The following is a 16,123-nucleotide window of genomic DNA, read 5'->3' as shown; positions in this document are numbered from 1 at the left end:
TTCCAGAATTTCTCTTGAAATTTCATCACTCCAAGATTAAAAATGGCACTAAAGATAAGGAGTGTTACAAAATAATCATGTTGCATCATTACATCACAATTTCCAATAGAAACACCGCCTACTGCTTAAGCATGAGTGTCATGAAGCTATTAATGTATATAATAGTTTGGAAAATATTTTTCTTTTAAAATAGACTGCATGTATGTCTTAATTGGATTAAAGCCAGCTAGTCTGGGTGCTTTGATATGTACTACTTTTGATATGTAAGAGAGATGGCATACATTTGCATTCAAGAAGTGGGGTGAAAATTGACACCTTTCTAGCAGCTACCAATCAATATGTTTATATTACTAATAAAATTGGTAAATATGAAAGTATTATGAATTGTTAAAAGGTGAAGTTCAAAGAGGTTGTTGAAACAATAAGAATTAACATTCAATGGCTGGGAGATATAACTTCAGTAGTTTTCGAGCGTGGAGGCAGAGGCAATGTAAGATCAAAAGGCAGCTGTAAGCCTCCAACTGGCTCCACAGTGAAAAGAACCTCATTTTGAATTCGTAAGGTGAAAATGCTTTGCCTGGCGTCTGGTTAAGTCTATGGGTTGCTGTTGCCTTAATGGAGATTATATTAGGGATTTGTTAAAAATGATAGTAGTAATTTGTAGCCATTTGTACATATATTTTAACTTATATAAATTAATAAAATGTTTCATTTAGTTTAATGTAAAACCTCAAGAATTGGTGGTCTGATTCCTGCATCTCAAATAAAACACTTAAAATTATAGGTTATGACAGTTGTTTAAAGTTTCCCTCTGGGATTTTTTAAATAACTCCGCTTTACCAACTGCATTGTTCATAACAGTTACGTACAGCATACACATGTTCTACACTGTCCCATCAAATACCATTACGTCAGGTACATTATGGGTTAGATATGCACTGTGAAAGAATAGCATTTAACTCACTGTACCAACCAGTAACAGAGTGTGAAAGGACAGTGTCTGACCCAGTGTCCCACCCAGTCCCAGAGTGTGAAAGGACAGTGTCTGACCCAGTGTCCCACCCAGTCCCAGAGTGTGAAAGGACAGTGACTGACACACTGTGTCACCCAGTCCCAGAGTGTGAAAGGACAGTGCCTGGCCCACTGTGTCACCCAGTCCTGGAATTGAAAGGACAGTGTCTGAGCCACTGTCCCATCCAGTCCCAGATGTGCATGACCCGCTGTACCACCCAATCACAGAGCTATATTGTGAATAAACTTGGATCTTCAATTATTTTGCTTAGTAAATAATTTTAAATACACATCAATCTGAGTTTTCCTAATATCTGTTCTACATTTATCTTTCACAATTTTGCATTTATGTCCTTTGCACTTTATGTTCAGGCTCTCCGCCAGCAAATGTTATTCGCCTTAGAAAAGTAGTCCTCATAGCCAGACTAAATGTCCTATTTATTGAAACTTGCTCCCTCATTAATGCTGAAAGCTATCTATAATGCTGTAATGTTAACAATTAGTTTATTTTATTCATTCATAGGGATGTGGACGTCGCTGGCAAGGCCAGCAATTATTGCCCATCTCTAATTGTGCTTAAGAAGGTAGTGGTGAGCCCCCTTCTTGAGCCTCTGCAGTCCTTGCTACGTACGTTCACTCACAGTGCCATTAGGGCGGGAGTTCCAGTGATATACTGTAGTTCCAAGTCAGGACTGTGTGTGACTTCAGGGGAACCTGCAGATGGTGGTGTTTCCATATGTCTGTTGCCGTTGTTCTTCTAGGCGGTAGAAGTCATGGGTTTGGAAGGTGCTGTTGAAAGAGCTTTGGTGAGTTGCTGCAATGCATCTTGTATATGGTACACACTGTTGCCACTGTGTGTTGGTGGTGGAGGGAGTGAATGTTTAAGGTGATGGATGGGGTGCCAATCAAGCAAGCTGCTTTGTCCTGGGCAGTTCTGCATTTCTTGAACATTGCTGGAGCTGCACTTATCCAGGCAAGTGGTGAATATTCCATCACATTCCTAACTTGTGTCTCGTAGATGGTAGAAAGGCTCTGGTAAGTCAGGACGTGACATAGAATACACAGCCTCAGACCTGCAATTGTTGCCACAGTGATTATATGGCTGGCCCAGTTAAGTTTCTGGTCAATGGTGACCACCAGGCCATTGATGGTAGGTGATTCAGTGATGGTAATGCTATTGAGTGTCAACGGGAGTTGGTTGGATTCACTCTTATTGATGAATAATTAATCAATATATCTATTTCCCCAAGAACCATGGAGGACGTCCACCAACTTCTGTATATTCCAAAAAGCAGTAAAGCCTCATGTAAGGCAGTTACTTTAAAACTAACACTAATAATCAGAATTTATTTAGAAGAGCCAGAAAAGATAAACAATGAAGATTGGGAGTTAAAAGAAGAACAACCAGAACCTGAGGTACTGAAAGCTGAGATAAGAAAAGCTATAAAGAACATCAAAGCAGAAGGACAATATCATATCCCAGTGAAAGCACTAAAAGTGGGAAACAGCAGTAGATGCAATGAAAGAGATTATTGATGAGATATAGCCTACAGGTGAATGGCCTAGCAAGTAGACTCTATCTGAGATGGTCATAATGCCCAAGATAGCAGGCACAAAGGACTGTCCGAAACCTCATACTCTAAGTCTCATCAGTCATGAATCTAAAGTACTATTTAACATCATCAGGCAGAAAGTTAACCCCTGTGTGAACAGAGAAGTGGCAGAGGAAGAGTTTGGTTTCATTCCTGGAAAGGGCACAGCTGACCCTATGCTTGTGCTTAGAAATCCTATAGAGAAATGTGAAAATAAACAGGAACCCAGCTTTGGCTCATGTTTATTGACTATGCCAAAGCTTTTGACACTGTCCAGCATGATGCTCTTGGAAGACACTTAGAGAATTTGGTGTACCCAAACATCTTGTGTGACTAATACAAGAGCTATACAGAAATGCTTCAGTAGTTGTCAGAGTTGGTGATGGGTATACAAACCAATTCCAGTTTGAGAAGGGAGTCAGGAAGGGGTGTCTTCTGTCACCTATATTATGGGAGAGAAAATAATGAGAATGGTGCAGGAAAAATTATCAGAGAGATGTGGCTGCAACATAGGAGGTTATAGTATATGGAATCTCAGGTATGGAGACAACACCACACTCATAGACAGAATAGAAAGGAAGAGCTAGGGACTATGGCAGGCCTATTCAAAAGACATAGCGAGTCTTCTGCACTGAAAACAAGTGAGGCAAAGACCAACATTATGGCTCTAAATGGATATGGAAAAGTCAAGAGTGGAAACACCAAGATAGAGCCAGTGGACAAATTCAGGTACTTTGGCTCAATGGTAAACACCAAAATTACATCCAAGAATGAAATCCAGGTTAGATTAACTATGACAAGGGGCATTACCGGTGACTTAAGTAGCATCTGGAAGTCCAGAAGCATCAGCGTGAAACTGAAAAAACATCCAGTACAGTCATGTGGACTGTTGCACTCTTTCAATGTGAGAGGTGGACTCTGAAGAAAGAGGATGAGAGAAGGATAAGAGCTTTTGAAATGCAGATTGGCAGAGGATGCTCAGAATCAGCTGAATGGACAGAAAGACAAACGAGTGGGTCAAGAGTGGAAAGTCTGGAATCAAAAGGGTTGCTAAGTACAGTTAGAGAGAGAAAGATAGTCAAGTACGGATCATCGGAAACTCTTGTCCTTGTCCTTGTCCTGGCAACAATTGAAGGAGAAATTGAGGTAAAAAAAGATGAGGATGAAGAAAAATTGAATGGGTGGAAAACATTGAGAGGTGGACTGTGGAAGGCGAAAGAAAATCAGAAAGAAACAAGACAATACCAATGTACCCATTAAGGCTATGGTTAAAATGAACAAATTAATGGTACAAAGATGGAAGCAATCCACAGAAAGTGAAGGTACTCTTTCCAAAGCATTTTTTATACAATTCATTATGCAGCAAAACCTTTTGATGACTCAATCTTAAAACTTCACAATGTAATAGTTATACAATAGTGATGAAAAATTCTTGTCTATTACACAGCATCCAACGTTCTCTTGGATTGAATTGAAAGTGAAGTATTTATTCCATCCATGCAGTCTCTAAATAAAGAACTGGCAACCAAACAAATCCAAAGACAATTTGGAGCACCATATACATAAAACTGCTGAACAAGGAAATGCTACCAACTCATCCAGATCTCATATATCTATTAATGTTTTGGCTATGTAGAATTTGATAAGCACCTAGAATAAACCTGCTTAATTTACAGATCAAACAACTTGGCCTGTTATATAGCAAATACATTCCCAGATGTCCATCTTGATATGGGAAAGAGATTCCAGTTCTACCTTAACTCTAGTTCAGTTTTGCGTATTTGGTTGGCTCCTGCCACAGGAACAACAGGATTCATTTTCCAGCTATAGTTAGTTAATACAATGGCTAAATCACTTTTCTAGGACAATGGCTCTGCATTGCAGGGATCCAGCTCCCACCTTCAAAAGTATAGATTCTTCTTTCTAATTGAGATCTGAACTGAGCCCTTGGATAACCTTCCACAGACTTATACTCCATTGTTCGGGTTCTATATCCCAGCCTTCTATTAATTCTTTCATTATTCCACTGCATTCTTTGGACATTCAAACTGCTGAGTTTCTTGTCACTTCCCAGTTTGAAGGCAGCGTGGGCAACTTTTCTTTCCTACACTCCCTGTCTTTCTCCTCCCCTGGGATAACCATGCTGAAAAGTGCTGTGTTCTTCCCTCCTTTTCAAGGCACTTATTTGGGATGTGTTGAAATTGCTGTCCCTTTTTCTACTTTGGCGTTCCTCCCAAGATGATCTTTTGCATAGTTGAATGGGTTGCGTGAAGCAATCCGCTGCACCCAACACCTGTCCAGCTAGCAACATCTAAATGGTGAGTTTAAGGAAGGGCCACTGGGGCCACTCTTTACATGTGATGAGGAGTGAGTTTCAGGGGTAAGGAGTGTGTTGTACATCGCTAGTGTTGTGATGGGCCAGGTCTCACCAAGGATTGAGCAGTTACAAGGGCCAGGTAGGCACTGAATACCACAATGTTGCCTCTCATGGCTCCAGGGGCCATCATGCCCAACACAGGATATTCAACACAGACACAGGCCATTCAACCCAATCAGTTCATGCCAGTGTTTATGCTCTACTGGAGCCTCCTCCCCATCTTTTTTCATCTAAATCTGCAATTGTAACCCTCTATTCTATTCCCCTCATATCCTTGTGTAGCTTACACTTAAATGCACAGAGCATATGAAATAGGAGCAGAAGAAGGCCATTCAGCCCCTCGAGCCTGCTCCACCATTTAATAAGATCATGGCTGATCTGTTTCTGTTTCAAGTTCCACATTCCCATCTACCCCCAACAACCTTTGATTCTCTTGCTTAAAAATAATCTATCTACCTGTGCCTTAAAAATATGCAGTGACCCCCATTTCCACTGCCTTTTGAGGCAGCGAGCTCCAAAGTCTCACAACCCCCTGAGAGAAAAGAATTCTCCTCATCTCTGTCCTGTAAGGGTGACCCCTAATTTTAAAACAGTGCCCCCTAGTTCTGGACTCATCCACAAGAGGAAACATCCTTTCCGTGTCCACCTTGTCAAGACCATTCAGGATCTTATATACTAATTACTTCAATCGCTATCAGTGGTAGTGATTTCCACATTCTCACTGGGTAAATAAGTTTCTTTTGAATTCACTATTGCATTTCTTGGTGACTATCTTATATTGACAGCCTAGAATCTAGTTTTCCTCTTAGCCACAAGAGGAAACATTCTCTCTGCATTCACTCGATCAAAACCTTTCATAATTTTAAAGACGTCTATTAGGTCATCCCCTCAGCCTTTTTTGCAAGAAAGAAGAGACCCAGTCTGTCAATCCTTTTCAGATATGTATACCCCAGAATACCTGGCATCATCCTTGCACCTGCACCTCCGCCAGTGCCTCTATATCCTTTTTAACAAAAGGCGACCGGAACTGCACACAATGCTCGAAGTGTGGTCTAACCAAGGTTTGATACAGGTTTAGCATAATTTCTGACTTTTCAATTTTATTGCTCTAGAAATAAAGGCAAGTGTTTGGTTTGATTTTTTATGATCTTGCTAAGCTGTGGTGCAAGTTCTGATGAAGAGTCATACAGACTCAAAACGTTAGCTCTGTCTTTCTCTCCACAGATGCTGTCAGACCGGCTGAGTTTTTCCAGCAATTTTTGTTTTTGTTCAGATTTCCAGCATCCACAGTATTTTGCTTTTATCTTAGTGCAACTTCTAGTGATTGATGTATTTGTACTCCCAGGTCCCTTTGTTCCTCCACCCCAACTAGATTTGCACCCTCCAAGTGATGTGACCTCCCTACCAAAATGTACTACCTCACATTTATCTTCATCTGCCAATTAATTGTCTATTTTGCAAGTTTATTGATGTCCTCCTGTAATTTGTTGTAGTCCTCCTCAGTACTGACTATTCACTCCCCGCCCCGACCCCAATTTTGGTGTCATCAGCAAGTTTAGAAATTGTGTTTTTGAATCCGAAGTCCGAATCGTTTTTGTAAATTGTGCACAGCCCCTGGTCCTAAGACCACTTCCCACCTTCTGCCACTCTGGACAACGGCACCCTTTGTTCCCCCTTCCTTCTGCTTTCTGTCCTGGATACTATGGGCTGGCTCAATTTTTGCAAACTGGCAACCAGTCAACTTGCAAACCTGATTCCCACTCTACCTCTAAGGCGAGATTAGTGGTTAGTGTTCCTGGAAGGCCCTGCCTTTTACAAAAACAGAATTACCTGGAAAAACTCAGCAGGTCTGGCAGCATCGGCGGAGAAGAAAAGAGTTGACGTTTCGAGTCCTCATGACCCTTCAGCAGAACTGAGTAAAGTCAGGAGAGGGGTGAAATATAAGCTGGTTTAAGGTGGGGGGCGGGGGGGGGGGGGGGGGGGGGTAAGAAGTTGGGGGGGGGTGGTTGTAGGGACAAGCAAGCAATGATAGGAGCAGATAATCAAAAGATGTCAGACAAAGGAACAAAGACGTGTAAAAGGTGGTGATATTATCTAAGAGAATGTGCTAATTAAGAATGGATGGCAGGGCACTCAAGGTACAGCTCCAGTGGGGGTGGGGTGGAAAGACTAACAGGGTATTACAGTTATAGATTTAAAAATAATGGAAATAGGTGGGAAAAGAAAAATCTATATAAATTATTGGAAAAAACAAAAGGGAGGGGGAAGAAACGGAAAGGGGGTGGGGATGGGGGAGGGAGTTCAAGATCTAAAGTTGTTGAATTCAATATTCAGTCCGGAAGGCTGTAAAGTGCCTAGTCGGAAGATGAGATGCTGTTCCTCCAGTTTGCGTTGGGCTTCACTGGAACAATGCAGCAAGCCAAGGACAGACATGTGGGCAAGAGAGCAGGGTGGAGTGTTAAAATGGCAAGCGACAGGGAGGTTTGGGTCTTTCTTGCGGACAGACCGCAGGTGTTCTGCAAAGCGGTCGCCCAGTTTACGTTTGGTCTCTCCAATGTAGAGGAGACCGCATTGGGAGCAACGAATGCAGTAGACTAAGTTAGGGGAAATGCAAGTGAAATGCTGCTTCACTTGAAAGGAGTGTTTGGGCCCTTGGACGGTGAGGAGAGAGGAAGTGAAGGGGCAGGTGTTGCATCTTCTGCGTGGGCATGGGGAGGTGCCATAGGTGAGGGTTGAGGAGTAGGGGGTGATGGAGGAGTGGACCAGGGTGTCACGGAGGGAACGATCCCTACGGAATGCCGCCGGGGGGGGTGAAGGAAAGATGTGTTTGGTGGTGGCATCATGCTGGAGTTGGCGGAAATGGCGGAGGATGATCCTTTGAATGCGGAGGCTGGTGGGGTGATAAGTGAGGACAAGGGGGACCCTATCATGTTTCTGGGAGGGAGGAGAAGGCGTGAGGGCGGATGCGCGGGAGATGGGCCGGACACGGTTGAGGGCCCTGTCAACGACCGTGGGTGGAAAACCTCGGTTAAGGCAGAAGGAGGACATGTCAGAGGGCATGTTTGCTCCCAATGCGGTCTCCTCTACATTGGAGAGACCAAACGTAAACTGGGCGACCACATTGCAGAACACCTGCGGTCTGTCCGCAAGAAAGACCCAAACCTCCCTGTCGCTTGCCATTTTAACACTCCACCCTGCTCTCTTGCCCACATGTCTGTCCTTGGCTTGCTGCATTGTTCCAGTGAAGCCCAACGCAAACTGGAAGAACAGCACCTCATCTTCCGACTAGGCACTTTACAGCCTTCCGGACTGAATATTGAATTCAACAACTTTAGATCTTGAACTCCCTCCCCCATCCCCATCCCCTTTCCGTTTCTTCCCCCTCCCTTTTGTTTTTTCCAATAATTTATATAGATCTTTCTTTTCCCACCTATTTCCATTATTTTTAAATCTATAACTGTAATACCCTGTTAGCCTTTCCACCCCACCCCCACTACAGCTGTACCTTGAGTGTCCTGCCATCCATTCTTAATTAGCACATTCTCTTAGATAATATCACCACCTTTTACACGTCTTTGTTCCTTTGTGACATATTTTGATTATCTGCTCCTATCACTGCTTGCTTGTCCCTACAACCAGCCCCACCCCCCCCAACTTCTTACCCCCCCCCCACCCCGCCCCCCACCTTAAACCAGTTTATATTTCATCTCTCTCCTGACTTTACTCAGTTCTGCTGAAGGGTCATGAGGACGCGAAACGTCGACTCTTTTCTTCTCCACCGATGCTGCCAGACCTGCTGAGTTTTTCCAGGTAATTCTGTTTTTGTTTTGGATTTCCAGCACCCGCAGTAGTTTTTTGTTTTTAGGCCCTGCCTTTTGTCTGACACCTTTAGATTGGGAACCTAGGCTGTCTGTCGGTGGTGGGAGATTGCGAGCAGGCTCACCTGGTCCGCCGCAGGCTCCCTGGGAATTGTAGTCTTTGGCCATCTCCAGCCAGAGACGGAGCGGTGTCGGGGGCGGTGCTCCATTTGGAAACTACAGTACCCAGCTTGCGCTTGCTGATGCAATGTATAGGTGCTGATGTTGCTGCTCTTTGTTTCGATTCGGAGTGAGTGCCGGGAATGGGAAAGGGGAATTGAGTAAAGAGTGGCTGTAACAGTGTAAACAGCAGTGAATAAACTGTGCCAACATTATATATATATATAGATAGAGAAGGAGAGAAAACAAAACTGTATATAGTGGCACAATCTGTAAGGAAAGTGGATTTAAATTTCCGTTAATCTGGAAATCAACAAATAAGCACCAGGAAATTAAAGAGGACATTTATCATTGTCTGTTGGGGGGAATCGTTTGTGGACGAGAAGGTCGCCCTTTATCGGTAAGAATGGCTTATCATTTACATGCTTATCATTTGAAATTAGTGCTTTCTACAAGTGAGTGAACTGTTTCAAAACACACCGGGAAATTGTGTAGATTCTGAGTCAAAACGCGGGGGGAGGATTTGTGCAGAAATAAAGGAGGATGTTTTTCTCGCTCTCTCTCTCCAACTCATGGAAATAGATTCTTATAAAAAGAAAGGAAAAAAAAACAAAAGTGAACTTGTGAACGGTTTACCGGATCGTCGATTGAGGGAATGTTAATCCTGTTTGGATTGATTCCCGGTTAGTGTGTGTGTGTGGGGGAGGGGGGGGTGGCAAATCTCTGATTCTTTAAAACCTTGAGGGTGACTGACGAGTTGTCTGGAAAGATCTGTCACTTAAAGTGTGGATTGAGGACGGCGGTGAGTGTTGTGGGTGCTTTGGAGACTGACAGAAAAGACACACGCGAGAAAGTAAAGATGGTGCTGACGCCGAATGTTATTGTTCCTTCCATGTGATCGGGAAGAGTTTTGTTTACATTGTGTTGAGGGACACGTTGTTTGAAAAATAAAAGAAAATCCCTGGATAGATAAAACTGTGGGGAAAACACAAGCACCCAGGAGCACAGTTCTTCACTACAGTCATCCGGTTTGTTCATTTTTGAAAATTATATTCGTATACAAACTCGGGTAAATTTAAAAAAACAACAAAGCGAATGTTTTCCTTGTGGCATTCCTGGAATGATCAAGAGAGGGCGTCTGTGCTGAAACTTGCTCAGCTCTTTGTTTACCAGCTGGCGCTCAGCTCCCTGGCGGATGTGATGGTTTTTTTTAATGCCCTTTGTTGACTCGAACTTTCCCAAGTCCCAAACAGCTGGTAACTTGTTCCAGCCTGGCATCAGCCGAGTCCCGAGTTTCCATGTCCCAGGAACACTGCAGTCCCCGCTGCCTTTCCGTGTCTCTTGGCAGCTTTGGACTGGGCTCCCCGCGTCCTTAAAGCGATTTAGGGAAGTAGGTTGATCGAGTCGAGAGCTGTCAGTGCTGAGGGAATTTAAAGTAAACTTCTATTTTTGCCTCTGTCCAAGAACTAGGTACTGGGCAATTAGTCAGAGGCAGGGCCTGTCCTGACTGGGTAAAAGGTGAAACATGGCTAAGTCTGAATGTCAAGGAGAGGTGCTATTTAGGAACCGCTTTTCCCTAAGGAGCCGAGCACCGTTGTCCTGGCTGTTACTGTTAATGTCTGGGAAACTGACGCTTCCTGGGGTGGTGCATGTTTTGATGCAGCTGGAAATGCACGATCGCTTCTCCTTATGTTGGTAAACATTTTAGGGAACACTGCCTGACATCAACGGGGGATGTCTAAGCTTGGAAGTGCGTGTCTGTCAAATGTTGCGCCTGTGTGTATATGTGTGTGGAATTATGTTTGAATGCAGTTCCGAATTTGTAGTTCTGTAGTTTTCTGTGTAGTTCTGTATGTAGTTATTTTGTGTGTGCAGTTCTGTGCGTAGTTCTGTGCGTGGGTTTGTCTGTGTGTAATGTTTGTGTGTGGCTTGTATTTGGATCGTTGTGTATAGTTCTGTGTGTAGTTCTGTTTATAGTTATATTTGTGTGTAGTTCCTTATGTAGTTTTGAATGTGTAGTTCTGTGTGGGGGTCATTCTGTGTGTAGTTATGTTTGTGTATGTAATTATGTTTTTGTGTGGGTTCTGTGTGTAGTTATGTTTGTGTGTAGTTCTGTGTGTCAGTCGTTGTGTGTAGCTATGTTTGTGTGTACTATGTGGATTGTTCTGAATGTAGTTATGTTTGTGTAGTTCTCTGTGTGAGTCGTTCTTTGTGCAGTTATGTTTGTGTGTAATTCTGTGTGGATCGTTCTGTGTGTCAGTATGTTTGTGTGTACTATGTGTGGATTGTTCTGTGTCTAGTTATGTTTGTGTATCGTTTTGTGTGTGGGCCGTTCTGTGTGTGCTGTTTTACATGCATCATGTGATCAATTGCTGGTTTGAGTGATGCTGCGCAGTTGTAACATTGATCCGCTGCAAGTCAACAGTGAAGCTTAGGGCCACTAGATAGCACACTCCCCTATAATATGACTATAATTTTAACTGAAACAACGGAAGCGCTGTCAATTTATAAATCCAACCCTTGCAGACCCTGGGTTATATGTCACACCCCTGTAATAGGCAACATAAATGTCATCATGAGAGTTCTACGGGGGCTTCGTGTTATGGTTCATTGTTTGGAAGGTTATTCAACAGTTTCCTGTTTCGTAACACTCTTGTTAGTTTCCTATTTTTGTGGACTGATTTACGTTATAGCGGCACAAACCCCACCTCCAAAACTGATACATGTAGTCCTATTCCATAACTTAATATTTATAGGTAGCTTCCTCATGTAAACAAGGATAATCTATTAAACAAACTTACAGCTCCCCAGTATAGGTAAACCACCTTCATTCAATGAAGCCACAGCCCCCTCTCACTGCTTGTCACTGATATTATTGAACAGTGGATATCAAGAGGGTATACTGCTGGGCAATACTGAATTAATTCATGGAATCATGCACATAGAGGGGCCATTCAGCCCATTGTGCCTGTGCCAGCTCTTTGGTAGAGCAATCAACTTAATCCCACTGCCCCCACCCCTCCCCCACCCCACTCTTTCCCCATAGCCCTTTAAATCTTTTCACTTCAAGTATTTACCCAATTCTCTTTTGAAACTTATTACCATCCATTCTGACAGTGCAGTCCAGGGCGTAACAACTCACTATGTAAAAATGTTCCCTCATGTTCACCTCTGATTCTTTTGTCTTAATTTTGTGTCCTCTGGTTTCCAACCTTTCTACCACTCCTCATTCTTCCAACCAAAATTGATCTCAGCTGGGATGGTAGTGATGTTAAATGTGTCCTCAGTGCCATAAGTTTGGAGAGAAAATAGGCCAGACCACCAGCCTTTAATCAGTAACCATTGAAATCTTCTGGAATTCGGACTGGTGGGTTTGCTCTACAGATAGCCAGCATGGACTCGATGCACCAAATAGCAACCTTCTGCGTCATAATGATTCTTATGGGCTGAATTTTCAGTCGCCAATGTGGTTGACTTCAGGTGTGGGCAGGCCCAGAAAATTGCACGGTTGGAAGGAGTCACTGGGTTCTGATGGCTCAATTAGATTTTAAAAAGAATGGACGGGAGGGTGGAGCTGCCAAACCACATGCCTCCAATTAATTGGCTTGTTCAGCTTGTTTTAGAGCGCATTTAGGAGTATTGGGAGCAACAGTTAATAATTTTGAAATAGCCAGCATGGGGAAAATGGAGGGCCTGGGACCCTTTTGAGCACTACTTTTGGGAGGACAGCGGGAAGCTATTAGTGCTCATAACAGCAGTGTGAAAAAGTTGCATAAAAGGGGAGAGTGAAACTCAGTTGCTCATGCAGTGGTGCAGAGCTTCCATTACTAGAGCTGAGAGGCTTGATTTTGTGAGGAAAGAGTGTTAGGATTCTAGAGAGGCACGTGAGGCTGCTGCCAGCCATAGCCATGCCTGCTTGGTCTGGCTTACTGGAGTTCTTACTTATACCTGGAGGGAAGAGTACAGCTCCTGTTTAACACAGCTTTGATCGTGGCTTCAAGGGAGGAATTCAAAAAACGTCGGGTTGCCTGGAAACAGCTGCCCAAACCACCACTGGCCCTCTCCTCTCCCTGCTCATCGAGTTGCAGAGATAATGGCAAGCCCAGTCATGGCTGCCATTTGTCTTTTAAGTTATTCTTCCATGTCTATCTCCCGCCCAATGCCCGTATTAGGCACTGAACTCGCCTCTGGTCCAATGAGTGGCTGCCATTTTGAAAATTCCGTGGCATCACTGCCGCTGACACAGTGCAGGGTCAGGACCTGGAAATATTTTGGGCATAGGGTTCCCGACCCTGGAATGATAATCCACCCATATAACTCGGGTAAGTATGGAATTTGGACAATGTGGTCCCATAAATCTATCAGTCACTGTTGGAATACATTATCATTGAATGGAGACCCAGTTACAGGCATGGTGTTAGGCTACAGGTGGAATAGATCATGCAGCAACAGCCTTCTCAGCCCACTTAAATGGCAGCTCTGAGTAACCCATGAGTGGTACGAAGAGGAAAATGGATAGACCACAACAAGCCACAGGCAGTAGAGAATCAGCATCTCAGACTCTACCCAATGCAGAATCAGTTTCCTCCAGCACTGTATCCAATGGAGAATCAGTTTCCTCCAGCACTGTACCCAATGGAGAATCAGTTTCCTCCAGCACTGTATCCAATGGAGAATCAGTTTCCTCCAGCACTGTACCCAATGGAGAATCAGTTTCCTCCAGCACTGTACCCAATGGAGAATCAGTTTCCTCCAGCACAGTATCCAATGGAGAATCAGTTTCGTCCAGCACTGTATCCAATGCAGAGTCAGTTTCCTCCAGCACGGTACTCAATGGAGAATCAGTTTCCTCCAGCACTGTACTCAATGGAGAAACAGTTTCCTCCAGCACTGTACCCAATGGAGAATCAGTTTCCTCCAGCACTGTACTCAATGGAGAATCAGTTTCCTCCAGCACTGTACGCAATGGAGAATCAGTTTCCTCCAGCACTGTATCCAATGGAGAATCAGTTTCCTCCAGCACTGTATCCAATGGAGAATCAGTTTCCTCCAGCACTGTATCCAATGGAGAATCAGTTTCCTCCAGCACTGTATCCAATGGAGAATCAGTTTCCTCCAGCACTGTACTCAATGGAGAATCAGTTTCCTCCAGCACTGTACGCAATGGAGAATCAGTTTCCTCCAGCACTGTACCCAATGGAGAATCAGTTTCCTCCAGCACTGTACCCAATGGAGAATCAGTTTCCTCCAGCACTGTATCCAATGGAGAATCAGTTTCCTCCAGCACTGTATCCAATGGAGAATCAGTTTCCTCCAGCATTGTACCCAATGGAGAATCAGTTTCCTCCAGCACTGTATCCAATGGAGAATCAGTTTCCTCCAGCACTGTATCCAATGCAGAATCAGTTTCCTCCAGCACTGTACCCAATGGAGAATCAGTTTCCTCCAGCACTGTATCCAATGGAGAATCAGTTTCCTCCAGCACTGTACTCAGTGGAGAATCAGTTTCCTCCAGCACTGTATCCAATGGAAAATCAGTTTCCTCCAGCACTGTATCCAATGGAAAATCAGTTTCCTCCAGCACTGTACCCAATGGAGAATCAGTTTCCTCCAGCACTGTACTCAATGGAGAATCAGTTTCCTCCAGCACTGTATCCAATGGAGAATCAGTTTCCTCCAGCACTGCACCCAATGGAGAATCAGTTTCCTCCAGCGCTGTACCCAATGGAGAATCAGTTTCCTCCAGCACTGTATCCAATGGAGAATCAGATTCCTCCAGCACTGTACTCAATGGAGAATCAGTTTCCTCCAGCACTGTATCCAATGGAGAATCAGTTTCCTCCAGCACTGTACCCAATGGAGAATCAGTTTCCTCCAGCACTGTACTCAATGGAGAATCAGTTTCCTCCAGCACCGTATCCAGTGGAGAATCAGTTTCCTCCAGCACTGTACCCATTGGAGAATCAGTTTCCTCCAGCATTGTATCCAATGGAGAATCAGTTTCCTCCAGCACTGTATCCAATGGAGAAACAGTTTCCTCCAGCACTGTACCCAATGGAGAATCAGTTTCCTCCAGCACTGTACTCAATGGAGAATCAGTTTCCTCCAGCACTGTACCCAATGGAGAATCAGTTTCCTCCAGCACTGTATCCAATGGAGAATCAGTTTCCTCCAGCACTGTATCCAATGGAGAATCAGTTTCCTCCAGCACTGTATCCAATGGAGAATCAGTTTCCTCCAGCACTGTATCCAATGGAGAATCAGTTTCCTCCAGCACTGTATCCAATGGAGAATCAGTTTCCTCCAGCACTGTACTCAATGGAGAATCAGTTTCCTCCAGCACTGTACCCAATGGAGAATCAGTTTCCTCCAGCATTGTATCCAATGGAGAATCAGTTTCCTCCAGCACTGTACTCAATGGAGAATCAGTTTCCTCCAGCACTGTATCCAATGGAGAATCAGTTTCCTCCAGCACTGTACCCAATGGAGAATCAGTTTCCTCCAGCATTGTATCCAATGGAGAATCAGTTTCCTCCAGCACTGTATCCAATGCAGAGTCAGTTTCCTCCAGCACTGTACCCAATGGAGAATTAGTTTGCTCCAGCACTGTATCCAATGGAGAAACAGTTTCCTCCAGCACTGTACCCAATGGAGAATCAGTTTCCTCCAGCACTGTACTCAATGGAGAATCTGTTTCCTCCAGCACTGTACCCAATGGAGAATCAGTTTCCTCCAGCACTGTATCCAATGGAGAATCAGTTTCCTCCAGCACTGTATCCAATGGAGAATCAGTTTCCTCCAGCACTGTACTCAATGGAGAATCAGTTTCCTCCAGCACTGTACTCAATGGAGAATCAGTTTCCTCCAGCACTGTATCCAATGGAGAATCAGTTTCCTCCAGCACTGTATCCAATGGAGAATCAGGTTCCTCCAGCACTGTACCCAATGGAGAATCAGTTTCCTCCAGCACTGTACTCAATGGAAAATCAGTTTCCTCCAGCACTGTACCCAATGGAGAATCAGTTTCCTCCAGCACTGTACCCAATGGAGAATCAGTTTCCTCCAGCACTGTATCCAATGGAGAATCGGTTTCCTCCAGCACTGTACTCAGTGGAGAATCAGATTCCTCCAGCACTGTATCCAATGGAGAATCAGTTTCCTCCAGC

At 44.0% G+C, this 16,123-nt stretch overlaps 1 protein-coding gene across 1 annotated transcript in view; it reads left to right on the top strand.

Moving 5' to 3' along the window:
• Nucleotides 1-9,215: 9,215 nt before the first annotated feature.
• Nucleotides 9,216-16,123, top strand: part of klhl24a (kelch-like family member 24a) — a 29,089-nt gene continuing 22,181 nt past the window's right edge. The window contains exon 1 of the mRNA XM_078563547.1: nt 9,216-9,357. The gene's annotated coding sequence lies outside the window, so the exon portion shown is untranslated. The remainder of the gene's footprint in view (nt 9,358-16,123) is intronic.

This window comes from Cetorhinus maximus, chromosome 19 (genome assembly GCF_964194155.1).
Source record: "Cetorhinus maximus chromosome 19, sCetMax3.hap1.1, whole genome shotgun sequence".
NCBI lineage: Eukaryota > Metazoa > Chordata > Chondrichthyes > Lamniformes > Cetorhinidae > Cetorhinus > Cetorhinus maximus.
The sequence above is the reverse complement of the archived record's forward strand: the minus strand, read 5'-3'. Positions and strand labels throughout refer to the sequence as shown.